The 12,878-nt window shown below is 45.5% G+C and overlaps 1 long non-coding RNA gene across 1 annotated transcript; it reads left to right on the forward strand.

Moving 5' to 3' along the window:
• The first annotated feature begins 437 nt into the window (after nt 1-437).
• LOC142764943 (uncharacterized) lies at nt 438-11,006 on the forward strand. The gene is made up of 3 exons (XR_012883977.1): nt 438-572; nt 10,393-10,610; nt 10,794-11,006. It is a non-coding gene; the product is annotated as an uncharacterized LOC142764943 (long non-coding RNA).
• Nucleotides 11,007-12,878: the final 1,872 nt, after the last annotated feature.

Genomic DNA, 12,878 nt, shown 5'->3' on the forward strand with positions numbered 1-12,878 from the left:
TCGTTCTTTCGGCGGTGGAAAACAGCTAAAGAAAATTACCCTATGAAAGGTGCTGTGAACTCGATGCAATGTGGGTATAAGGTTGTTTTAAGGGAAACTACTCTCTTGCCATACAAATATGCGATAATATGCACGATTATGCCATCGTAGGAGCTACGTGGCATATACTGCGTTGATGCTGTCTTTGCATTCCAGAAATTACAGTTCCGATCTATCACTTTGAAATAGAAGTTCATGAGAATACCAAAAGCTCTCGTCCATCACAAGTGTCAACGGTCAGGAACCCTACACAAGCATAACTACCCAAGATTAAGTTACCATATATGGTGTCCGCAGTGAGGTGACTGATCGCATACTAGAAAGTAACAAGCCTGTCTATTGTTATATGCGGAAATTTGAGGCGTAGCATCTGCAGCGGTGCAGTTAAGCCTGCGCCCGCTCTACGAGCGAGGCAGCAATGAAAGCAACTGCTTCAGCTGATGCACTCCTGTTTGTGTTGCTGCCCGCTATTTTACTACCTGTTCAGGGAGTCAGAGCTTTCAAATATGTGGAAGAAAGAAGAGATTTACTAGGTAAATGACTTATGTCGACTTTTTCACGATAAGAAAAGCATAAGAATTATATTAATTGATGTATAAGATGAGCGGCAGAAAGCAGTTCATTTTTTTTCTTCTTCAAGATTGCCAGCCCGGTCATCGCTAAACAACAAAAGCGTGCCATTTACGAATAGACTTTGTTTTGGTATGTAGCACTACAGTTTTTGCCCGCAAGCATGAATGTGAAACATATCGCGATGCAATCTCGAATACGTCACGTATGCGCTCATTCATTACGCTGAATATAATTAAAGTATGAGGTGCCCTGCTCAATATATTTTTTATTTTATTCTAAGAGCGGCAAGATATATATTGGGAGGTGAGGGGGGTCACTCAAACATTTACGTCATCAATAACGATGGTTCATGCTAATGTTACTAGCTGCCTATATTTTTAGCACCGGCCTCGTGTTTCTAGATTATGCTTGGATTAGGTAATTTGCCATTTCCATTTAATCGGCTATTTTCAGTTGAAAGATCTGAAAATAAAAGAAATGCAGGGGTGCTCAGCAGTCCAGAAGTATTGCAGAATAACGGAGAGGTGGACTAGTTGGTTAGGCTTTATAGTGAATTGAGTAAGGCAGTGTTAGGAGGAATACACAAAAGAACTGGTGTCTTTTCTCATTCGTGTATTTGTCTTTACGCTGCCCCATTCAACTATATAGAAGTACTTGTATGCTAGCTGCTCCAGGCTAAGGAATCAGGGAGTTTTGTAGAGAAATGAATATAACAAATTGGCATCTGCCGTTATCATTCTGTGATCTATGAGAGCTAAAGTGACCACTAGTGAATTTCGCCGTCGATCGCATAGAGGACTGTCGCAGAACGTGTGCTGTAACGTCTCCTGGCAAACACCACTTCCGAAAAAAAAAAGTTTGCCAGGCGTTTTGATTCCAAGAGTGACTTCGTGAAAGCCGCACACAGCCATAAACGGCGAAGCAGAATCGTATGTTTGCGCCGAAATCCTGTAAGGAAGGAAGGAAAATAGAGGGAAAAGAAAGGCAAGGAGATTAACCAGCCTATAGGCAACCGGTTTGCTACCCTGCGCATGGGAGAGGGATGGGGTAGATGAAAGAGAGCGGAGAGGGAAGATAGAAACAGCACATTCGGCAGCACACGCGCGCACACTCAGTCATAGTCCAGTCTTGTCTTTCGCGGTGTGTGACATTGCTGTTACAGTCGCTTGTTCAAGTCGGTGTCGCGTAGGAATTTCAACAGAGCCTTCGTCGCCTTCTGTTGCAAGGGCTTCTCTCGGGCACTTGACAGAATAGTGTCCACAGACATTTGGCTGTTGTCGATGCGCGCAAAAGCAGACGCCAGTGACAGTCTCTGGATTTCATACAATGGACAGTCACACAGGATGTGGTGTAGCGTCTCTTCGCAATGACAGGCATCGCAGAGAGCGTTGTCGGCCATTCCTATGACAAAGGAGTAAGATTTTGTAAATGCCACTCCTAGCCATAATCGATGAAGAAGGGTGGCTTCTCTTCGGTCGAGTCCAGTGGGCATGCGGAGAGCCATCAAAGAGGACAGGTGGTGTTGACGATTCGTATCGATGCTTGGTGGGCACCATAGCGAAAACGTGATTTCACGCGCAAATCATCGAAGATTACTGGCAGCATCAATCCTCGAAAGTGGTATGGCTTCTTCTCGTGTTCCTTCAAGGGCTGCCCGCGCGGCAGTATCGGCATGTTCGTTCCCTATGATGCCGCAGTGACTTGGCAGCCATTGAAGCGTCACATGATGCCCTTTCTTGAGTAAAGTGTGGAGAAGGCATCGAATTTCGAAAACAAACTGTTCGTACGGGCCGCGACGCAGTGCTGAGAGCACAGATTGTAGGGCAGCCCTTGAGTCGCTGAAAATCGACCATTGTTGCGGTGGTTCTCGATTGACGACACAAAGTGCAGCGCGCAAAGCAGCTAGTTCCGCTGCTGTAGATTGCGTGGAGTGGTCAGTCCTAAAGCTGATGGTAACACCTCTTGCTGGGATAACTACTGCCCCTGACGAACACTGGTGGTTCGTGGAACCATCGATGTATACATGTATGCTGTCTGAATATTTCTCGTGCAAAAGAAGGAGAGACAGTTGTTTCAGCACGTGCGACGAAAACCCAGATTTCCTCCGGATCCTTGGTACACTAAGATGCACTGTGGGTCGAATAAGACACCAAGGTGGTATGGATGGTTTAGATGCATGAGTTAAGCCCAAGGGAAGTTTATCGTTGTATTTCACGATAATTTTGGCGAACGATGCTTGGCGCCTCTCTGAAGGCAACAGTGCAAGGTGATGGCTGGGGGCACGTGCGAAGTGTCGGATGTGCGTTCTCAGGACTTCTACAACAATGTGAGTTTGTATCGAATAGTCACCAGCAATTGCAATTGTTGCTTCTCTTGACGTACATCTGGGCAGACCGAGGCACACTCTCAGCGCTTGGGCTTGTACTGCCTGTAAAACACGAACATTGGTCTTGCAGGTATTGCTAAGCACGGGCAAGCTATATCTGAGGGAACCGAGAAACAGGGCCCTGTAGAGCTCCATCATTGCTTCTACTGACATCCCCCACGTCTTTCCTGCCAGGAACTTGAACAGTTGAGAAATAGCGGTCAGGCGCTTCTTCATATAGGTCACATGCGGACTCCAACAGAGGTCCCTATCAATAATGATGCCCAGAAATCGGTGGGTTTTGGCGTAAGAAATCGGTCGCCCGCAGATTGAGATGACATAAGAGGTCATTGCTTTGCGAGTGAAAGCCACCAGCGCGCATTTTCCTGGTGATATGCTGAGACCTTGTTTGAACAAGTAGTTGGCAATCATAGTTGCTGCTTTTTGAAGCCGGGAACGTATCTGAAGACGTGTGACTGCCGATGTCCAGACACAGATGTCGTCTGCGTATATTGAGATTTTAATGGTGCTTGGCAAGTATTCAGCAAGGCCAATTAGTGCAAGATTGAATAGCGTCGGGCTAAGAACTCCGCCTTGAGGAACACCCCTGGAAGTATAGCGTCACGTAGTTGGGCCATCTTCTGTTAACACAAAGAATGACGTTGCAGCCAGGTAACTCGAAATCCACCGAAAGACTCGACCACCAAGGCCAACCACCGCAAGAGCACCCAAGATGGCTTCATGTAGTACATTATCATAAGCGCCTTTCACATCTAAAAACAAAGCTGCAGATAGTCGCTTACGGGATCTTTCGTGCTGAACGTACGAAACTAGATCAACGACATTGTCAATAAAAGAGCGGTCGCGTCGGAAACCAGCCATTGAATGCGGATAAATCTTGTAGTATTCAATATACCACTCCAGGCGGCCTAGTATCATCCGTTCCATTATCTTCCCTACGCAGCTGGCCAGTGCTATTGGGCGGTATGAGGTGAGTTCGAGTGGGGATTTGCCCTGCTTCAAGATGGGTAACAAGCGGCTTACTTTCCAGTCATCAGGAACATTGCCATCCTGCCACGAGATGTTGTAGAGGCTCAACAGTTCTCTCCTTGCACCTTCCCCAAGGTTGCACAACGCTCGGTACGGAATACCATCTGGGCCCGGAGAAGTTGAACGCCTGCAGAGAGCTAGTGCCGCCTCGAGCTCCTCCATTGTAAAAAGGAGGTCCATGTGGTAGTCACGGGAACGGGGGACGTCACCTCTCACTGGAGAATCTGGACGAGTGGCTTGGTTGGCGATCTGCGCACAGAAATCTTCTGCGACATCGATGTTTTGCCTCCTTTGAAATAGCGCGAGCGCTTTGAATGGAAAGCGCTGTTCCGTAGGGTGGCGCCGATCTTGCACCGTTTTCCAAATGTGTGAGAGTGGCTTGCGAGGGTCTAGTGACTGGCAAAACGTTGTCCATCGTTTCGACGCTAATCTATCCATGCAACGCCGAATCTTCTTTTGCATCCTCCTGGCTGCCCTAAGATCGTGAATTGATTTTGTACGCCGATACCGACGCTCCGCCCGGCGTCGCAGTGCTCGGAGTCGCTCCAACTCTATATCAAAGTCGTTTCGTGTGGAAGATATCGCCACCGTGCGAGTGGCGTTTTGCATTGTGCTCCTAATTGTTTCCTCTAACCCAGATCGTAGGCCATCGCTGCGAGCATCTTCCATGTCAGATTTGAAGTTGGTCCATTCGACTGCTCAAATGGTCGTCCGTAGACCATAACTAGACAAGTCTTTGATGTTAAGGTAGATTGGAATATGATCACTTCCTCGTGTCTCAACATCTGGAAACCACTTGACGTATCTCGCGAGGGAGTTAGAGACAAAGGCAAGGTCGAGACAGCTACCGTATGTCACCCCTCGAAAAAAAGTGGGGCTGCCGTCGTTCAGGAGAGTAAGGCCATAGTTGTAGGCAATGTTTGCTAACCTGCGTCCTCTTGCATTTGTCCGCGTACTTTCCCATGCGTGACTTTGCGCATTGAAATCACCTATGAGGACCCATGATGCAGGACACACTCTCAAAATATCCGCTAATCTCCTGGAATCGAGATTACTTGACGGTGATATATAAATGCCTATGAGAGTAAACATGAGTTGGTTCTTTTTCACAGTGATGCAGACATACTGATTGTCATCGTGAGGTGCAATTGGTTGCACAACATACGTCAGTTCACGACGAACAAAGACGATGATTTTGCTGCACGCACCGTTCGTTGAAGACGTGACAGCTTCGTACCCCGATGGTCCTATTGGTTTCGACAAATTGGGTTCACAAATGACGATAATTGGAAACGCGTTGGTAAACACAAACTGACGAAAATCTGAAAGGCGTGATTTTAGTCCTCTGGCGTTCCATTGGAGGACGGATGCAGCCTTGACTTCTTTACGAAAAGTTGAGGTATGAGTAGCCATCTTCCTAGTTGAGAGATTAAAGCACTGGGCTCAGGGCGTCCAATAGTCCAAGTGCGCTTCGAGCAGATGGTGCCTTGCTGTAGGTGTCCTAAAGATTTAAGGGAACAAATTAAACCCATACCCGCCATGTAAGTCAGGCGTGGTATATGTATCTTTTTCTCCATAACTATATGGGTTACAGTAATTATTGTACTGTCATTTTGATCATAAGTCATTCTTCTTCATACTGAAAGAGATTGAGCCCTGAAAATTGTAACTCTTATGTTTTGTAAATTTCTTCCTTCAGGTACCTAATCATGACTCAGTATTATGTGTAGTGTTGAAGAACAGCGCTTTGTCACACAACAGTAGTTCTGATTCAGCACATTCAATATTACGTTATCTGAATACTGGCGGAAATCTGTTTCTGATACTATGAGTGCAATATAAAGAACAAAAGTAAAAAAACGCATGTTTGGAGGTAATCGCCCTTGAAATTGCAAATGTATTTCTAGAAGCCATGTGAAAATATATGGCGCGGACACCGTTTCACATGTCACTTGCGCACGTTGCATATGACTTGCAACACGAGAGTGCACGGCCGTCAGGCTCCGCGCTCTCGTGTTACAAGTCATATACATCGTGACTGTGCATTATAAGTACAAATCATATCGGTCGCGAAACATGCTACGAAAACGGTGGCCGAAAACTTGTTTCAACACGCGCTGCACGATTGCAGCACAACTAGGCGAGGATGTGACAAATACCAAGAATGAACAATATCAAAGATATTTTTCAGATATTATTATTTTATGTATGCCACACTAAGCTAGGACTGCACTTCACAACTTAACCGAGAGTGGGCTAAATGGGTTTGATAGTGTATTATTTGATCGGTGGCTACACACGGGGGGAGTATGCAACACTCTACTATGTGGACGTGTTTTTAATTCGATACAAGGTCCGGTAAAGGAGGGCATCGTGACATAGCTTTTTCATGTGGTTGCTTCGCGAATTTTATCACCGCGTTACTTAGTTTTTTATGCCCCACTGCGGGGGTCTAGTGGCTAGGGTACTCGGATGCCGATACGCAGGTCGCGGGATCGAATCCCACCTTCGGCAGCCGCATTTCCGGTGGAGGCGGAAATGTTGTAGGCACGTGTGCTCATATTTGGGTGCACGTTAAAGAACCTCAGTCAGTCGGAATTTCCGGAGCCCTCCACTACGGCGTCTGTCATATTCATATAGTGGTTTTGGGGAGTTAAACCTCACATAACAAGCTTAGTTGGTTGTGAGATATTAACTGGCGTCGCACTCCCGAGGAGTTAGAATGCCTCACGAAATGTGTGTGCAGATAAGAGCTACCGTGACTGCAGGCTGCTTTTGCTGGCGCATGGCTGGCGTGGCCTCGCCTTGCGTGATGATGAATGCGGCACGCTATAGGCGAGGAAACGCTGTGCTACTCTGAGGTTGCCAAAATGCTACTCAGAAGGCTGAGCCATCTCGCTGCAGGAATGTTCTTCGATGGAGCACGGTGATTTGTCGAGCTATTGAACTCGTGAGCCGTTGTACCACAACTTCTTCAAGTCGTGAGTGGTTGTATCACAATTTTTTCAACTGTAAAATATTTGGGTACATTTGCCATTGCACTATTTGACCAGTTAAACAGGCTTGATTCCGCAATTTTTCTCGTTGATATTTCTTTTCTTTCACATACACGATTGGAGAGCCCTAAATATGCAATGAAATCACGTTGATATCAAAAGCACGTACAAGGCTACAAAAAAAATCAATTTCTCGCCATGTAGCGCAAGTGCGCGACATAGGTACTACCTCCAGTTAAGACACCAAACTTTATTTGTGTGCTTGCTGTTTGCGCGATATGTAGATGTCGATTATGGCAATACACCACCAACTATTTGACAAATGGGCTCTACACAAATTTGGCTACCTGGGCACATATACCTCGTATAATTTACGGTCGTGGGAAGCTACTGGCTATCATTGAATCGGGACAACCTAATTTCATGGCACCTTGTCATGTTAACAAAGTTGTTTCTCTCTCTTCATCGCTAGCGCACATGGGCGTCTGTCTATACACACAATATTCCGCGTTCCTATATACATATATTTGACCATTTTTCGATGCTGCCAGGGCAACAAATATTTCTGCTGGTGCTTCTAAACATGTATGGGGTACAGCAATACTACAGCTGTGTGGTGGCAGTTGGGCGCCTGTTGCGTATACATGGCGCTTGATGGATGGAACTGAACAAAGGTACCCACACATTGAAAAGGAGTCAATGTGCACAGCGCTAGGGTGCGAGAACTTTCAACACTACGTATACGGGTGCAAGATAGCCGTCGACACAGATCACCACACACATTTATTGATTGCCTTCAAAGGAATATGTGATATGCCACCACGTATGCAGCGTTTCTTTACGTGCTTACTGAACCACGAACATGTGCTTGAATTCGAACTAAGGAAGGAAGTGCTACTGTTGGCCGACATCCTCACCGGATCCTCGCCCATCGACCAACTCCATGACATGAGTGGTTCAACCAAAGAAATGGAGGTTCTCACAGCTGATTAAGTCTCTGACTTGTCAAACAGGAAACAATGAATTGTTTAGTTGCCCTGATATTTAGGGCACTTACTTGAAAACTGACAAAACAAAAACTGATTAACTATATCAGCAGCGGTGGCAATAGTCATGGTTGCATGATACCTTTCGGTGCAGAGCTGTCTCTGATGGAAAGAGGGGTGTTCAACATAGCGAGCTAGTTGTTCCAAAGAGTATGAGGGAATAAATGCTTTAACGTATACACAAATGCACCTGGGCGTAAAAAATGCAACGGACGAGCCTGAAGGTTGGTTTTATGGCACATGTTTAACGCAGAATATGTGCGCATAAGGAACTCAGCGAGCATTTCATGCTGCTAACCACGTGAGGTCACGCTTGATACACAGTTGGTGTTGATATCCTTCAGCATGACGGAAACCCGCACTCCCGTGTTTTAGAAGCATAGTCAAAGTTCCCGGAGGTGGGAAACGTGAGCGATACGGCGTATAGCGGGGTCACTTTAAAATTGACCTGCATTTTTACGCGATACGGGAACCCAGTCGATAACTGCAGTCACAACAGCCCTCAGTTCGTTTCTCATGACCTCGCTACCTTCGCATTCAGGCACTACTTCCGGCACGTGACATTAAGCCAGGTCTTTCTGCAGTCGAATAGATCAGCGAAAGAAGGGGGGTTAAATTAGTAAAAAAGATCATGAAAACGACACACTAGAATCACGACATGCTTTGAATAGACATGCATGCTCAGTTACTGATCTACGCCACTGGAAGACAGCCGCTCCGCGGGCGAGCTACTGCACGATCGGAAGCTACGAACCAGGCTCCCCGAGTACAGCTCGCAATTGAAAAATTCCGTGCCTAAGCGCTGGCAACTCGGTGCTGGTAAGGACTTACCAGCGCTCAAGAAATTGGTGATCATCGGAGATAATCCGCGGACCCAGAAGGCACAGATCGTGGAACCTGTAGTGCCGAGGTCCATACGGGATGTTGCTGAAGATGACGAAATGCATCGCCGAAAACCGAAGACACCTGGTTCCGACGCGCGAACCACTTCGAACCGATGACCTCGATAGCGACGAGCCGGACAACGAGGACGACCAGCGCAAGGTGAAAGTCCTAACTGGGATGCAAGCAAACTCTCCCCCACTCTCTACAAGGTGGTCTCAGAGGGCAACTCGCCAGCCAAGGTGTCTGCAGTACGACCAGAACTTCAATCAAGTCCATGGCGTATTTACGCTTTAAGAAACGGTTATAGAGGTAGGTGTATCGTGCAGACTACGCATACGTCACACGTATCAGCTCGCTTGCTGTGACGGATAGCAAAGATTAGCCAGCACGGGCCTCTGTTGTCGAAGGCTGTGTACACTACGTGTTTATCCCCAAAAAGCGTTTTTGCACTGTTGCCTTCCGAACACTGAATCATACATATAATTACCCAGGAAAAGCGCATGCATAATCGTTTTACTTCTGCAATCCCGTAAAAGCAGGAAGTTTGTTATTCGATGCATGTTGCAACCTAAGGAATTCGGTAGCGTCGGACGTGAACAACCCGGTGCAGTCGAGCCCTGCGAAGTGTGGTCCTCGAAGATGCTGTGGTCAAATGCTTATTTGTGTGCGCTGTTTTCCAATAATTGATGCTCCCTCAATCGTGAGATTGTCAGCAATCAACTCTTTCTCATATTGAAATCTGGTTTCTTATTGATATCACTTGTCATTTCACCTTGCTGAATTTCATCACAGCCTTGATAGGAATTCATGACAGTTGTTTTTGTCCTGCATGAGCTGAACTTTGCTAAGTACGTGGACGACTGTTCAATTTCTTGGTTTTGAGAAAAAAAATAGCTAAAAGAGAGCATCGCTCAAATCAATAAAAAGAAATACGAAAAGAAATTGGCTGAGGCTTAACTCATTTACGTCTGGGTGTGCGTAGCGGGAGGTACGGTTAACCTTACTGTTCAGCTTGGTTCTCTGTGCGTTGATGCTTCTGGAGGCGTGCGGCTAGTTCTCATTCGTTTCCTCAGCTCCTCTTGGTTTCGTTCTGACGCCAAAGTCTCACTTCTTTCAGTCTCTCCGACGAATGCTACCAAGCCGTTCATTCATACGTAGGATGCAACACCGGCTCTTGCTCTAACGTCATGCGGAATGCCGCGGCGAGCAGGGCTTACTGCGGCGGTGGTTGCGAGGCAACGTCTTAGCTTGCGGTGCGGCCTCCGGCCACAGCAAGGCGGCAAAAAACCGGCCAATAATGTTCCAGCTACAAAAAATGAAACCAGGCATGCACACGCAAAGCTTTACTCGCTCAAGCTTTCTCGATAATGCAAGTGCCCTTGAATTTTCGTGCACGAGTGTGACATGGTCTGAACTAGATTTATTTCTTTTTTTCCAGAGTGCAACCGAAGGAATCGTGCCTGCATATTACCGGAAGGTACATATTTGCCAGTTTTTACGCCACTTGGCACTTCTTATTGCTTCTTCAAGCAATAAACACTGGGAAAGGTGAATATACGACGGCGATGAAGGTATACGACAATGCTCGTGGGCTGTTCCACAGGAGTGTGATATCAGGGTGCCCATACTGAGCATACACAAAACTTGAATACCACTGTAAGTAGCTCACCTACTGGTAGCTTGAGCATTCTGGGTAGTAGGTATGTGTTGAAAGGTGCATACGTTTGCCTAAAACTGACTAGTTTTGATAGTATTTATTGTAGCAGTTTGTATTATTCGTCTGTCTGATGCATAATCTTATCAACACAAATCACTGGATTTTTTTTTTCGGCATTGAAGCGTGCAGCTGCTACCCAAGACTTTCGTTTGGGCGAAGGTCTGCGTTCGTTTTCTACTACGATTCCAGAACCAACCAGAGCGTCCCTGGAGGATACACGTTAAACTGCAACGGATTTCCAACCGGACGTATCTGTTGGAGGACGTGTGTATTGAGGCTGGGATAAACACAAACATTACTGACATCTACAAAAACACACCGTATAATAAACAAGTTCCATGAGAAAGTGTGGTGTCTGTTTCTGCCTACAAGTGGCTGAGAAAATTTCAGGAGCGAAGCTGGGTGTGAGCGTGCCCGAACTACGGCTTTCCTTCCTTCCTTCCTTTCTTTCTTTCTTTCTTTCTTTCTTTCTTTCTTTCTTTCTTTCTTTCTTTCTTTCTTTCTTTCTTTCTTTCTTTCTTTCTTTCTTTCTTTCTTTCTTTCTTCCTTTCTTTCTTTCTTTCTTTTTTGCTTTCTTTCTTTCCTTCTTTCCTTCTTTCTTTCTTTCTTTCCTTCTTTCTTTCTTTCTTTTTTTCTTTCTTTCTGTATCTCTTTCTTTTCTTTGTTTTATTTTGCGATAGGAATTATACCAAAAGACTCGGCGGCTTTTCGCCATTGCCGCCACCATTGCCATCGTCCTTACTTTCACCGTCATGGGCCATATAAAGTCTAGTTTTCAAAGATTCGCAAACGCATCGTAAATTTTACCCGCGGGTAATAGCACGTGACCGAGTTCAATGAGTGCGGCTGAAGCAGGTATCCAACAAGTCAGCCCATCTTCATCGCTTGCAGGATGTGATGATGTCCACCCGCCTGTTAGACAGGCCGTCGCATGCTCAAGCAGAGAGCAGAGGAAACGCCCCTCCTGTCGTTGAAGGAAAGACGTGTGGGTGAGTTTCTTCGAGCAGCAAACGTAAATCTTGATTCTGTGGGCGGGGTTGACATCCTTGGCGCAAGCACTGTTTCTAAATCTCGGCAGCAATCAGCCAGCGGGTGTGTACCCTTCCACGTGCTCTGCTCTCAACGGGAACAGACTGTGCGTAAAGTGTCTTTGGAGCAGTCGTATTTTCGGGCATTAGCATTTTGTACAGTTGCATGAGACCACACCCAAAAAAGTTAGCTGCCAGCCTCGCTTCGCATAGCAATATAATTTTTTTTTGTCACATGCACAGCTTCAACTTTGTGGTGAATTCTTCCTTTCTTTTTCAGCGCCCTCTACCTTTGTTTCTTTCTTCGTTCTAAATGCGAATCACTTCTTAGCCAACTTAGGTGACTTTGAGTCTATCTATCTATCTATCTATCTATCTATCTATCTATCTATCTATCTATCTATCTATCTATCTATCTATCTATCTATCTATCTATCTATCTATCTATCTATCTATCTATCTATCTATCTATCTATCTATCTATCTATCTTTCTATCTATCTATCTGTCTATCTATCTATCTATCTATCTATCTATCTATCTATCTATCTATCTATCTATCTATCTATCTATCTATCTATCTATCTATCTAGCTGCCTACGACGTTGAGCTCTCCTGGTAGTTTCGATAATGGCATCGATACCAAAATTGGTATGGAATAGCATGATGATATAGCGAGGAAAAGTGAGTAGTCATAACATGATAATTGTGACATGTATAGCATGATTGTCATAATTTACATTTCGTGGTCTTGCTGGTCATGCGGTGGTTTTGATCACATGACATATGGCGAAACTAATACGGTATGACACGACTGCATGGCGAACATAAGTGACAGATCCTAACATGGAAATCATAATGCGCATTTCATTTAAGTCATGACTACACACCACACTCATTGTGCGTTCACGGTCGTTTCGGTAGCTTCACATATACCAAATTTGGTATTACGGCACATGAATGGATGGTGAAGGTATATGACTGATAAAAACATCATAACAATGATATGCATGTCATGTAAGAACATGTCTACATGCCACTCTCATGATGCGCTCGCGGCCGTTTCTCTAGCTTCATATATACCAAGTTTGTTATTACGAGACGCGAACGAATGAAGACGGCAAATGACACGTCCAAACACAATAATCATAACATGCGTATAATCTAAAATATGACTGCA

The sequence above is a fragment of the Rhipicephalus microplus genome, chromosome 6, assembly GCF_043290135.1.
Source record: "Rhipicephalus microplus isolate Deutch F79 chromosome 6, USDA_Rmic, whole genome shotgun sequence".
In the NCBI taxonomy this organism is placed as follows: domain Eukaryota; kingdom Metazoa; phylum Arthropoda; class Arachnida; order Ixodida; family Ixodidae; genus Rhipicephalus; species Rhipicephalus microplus.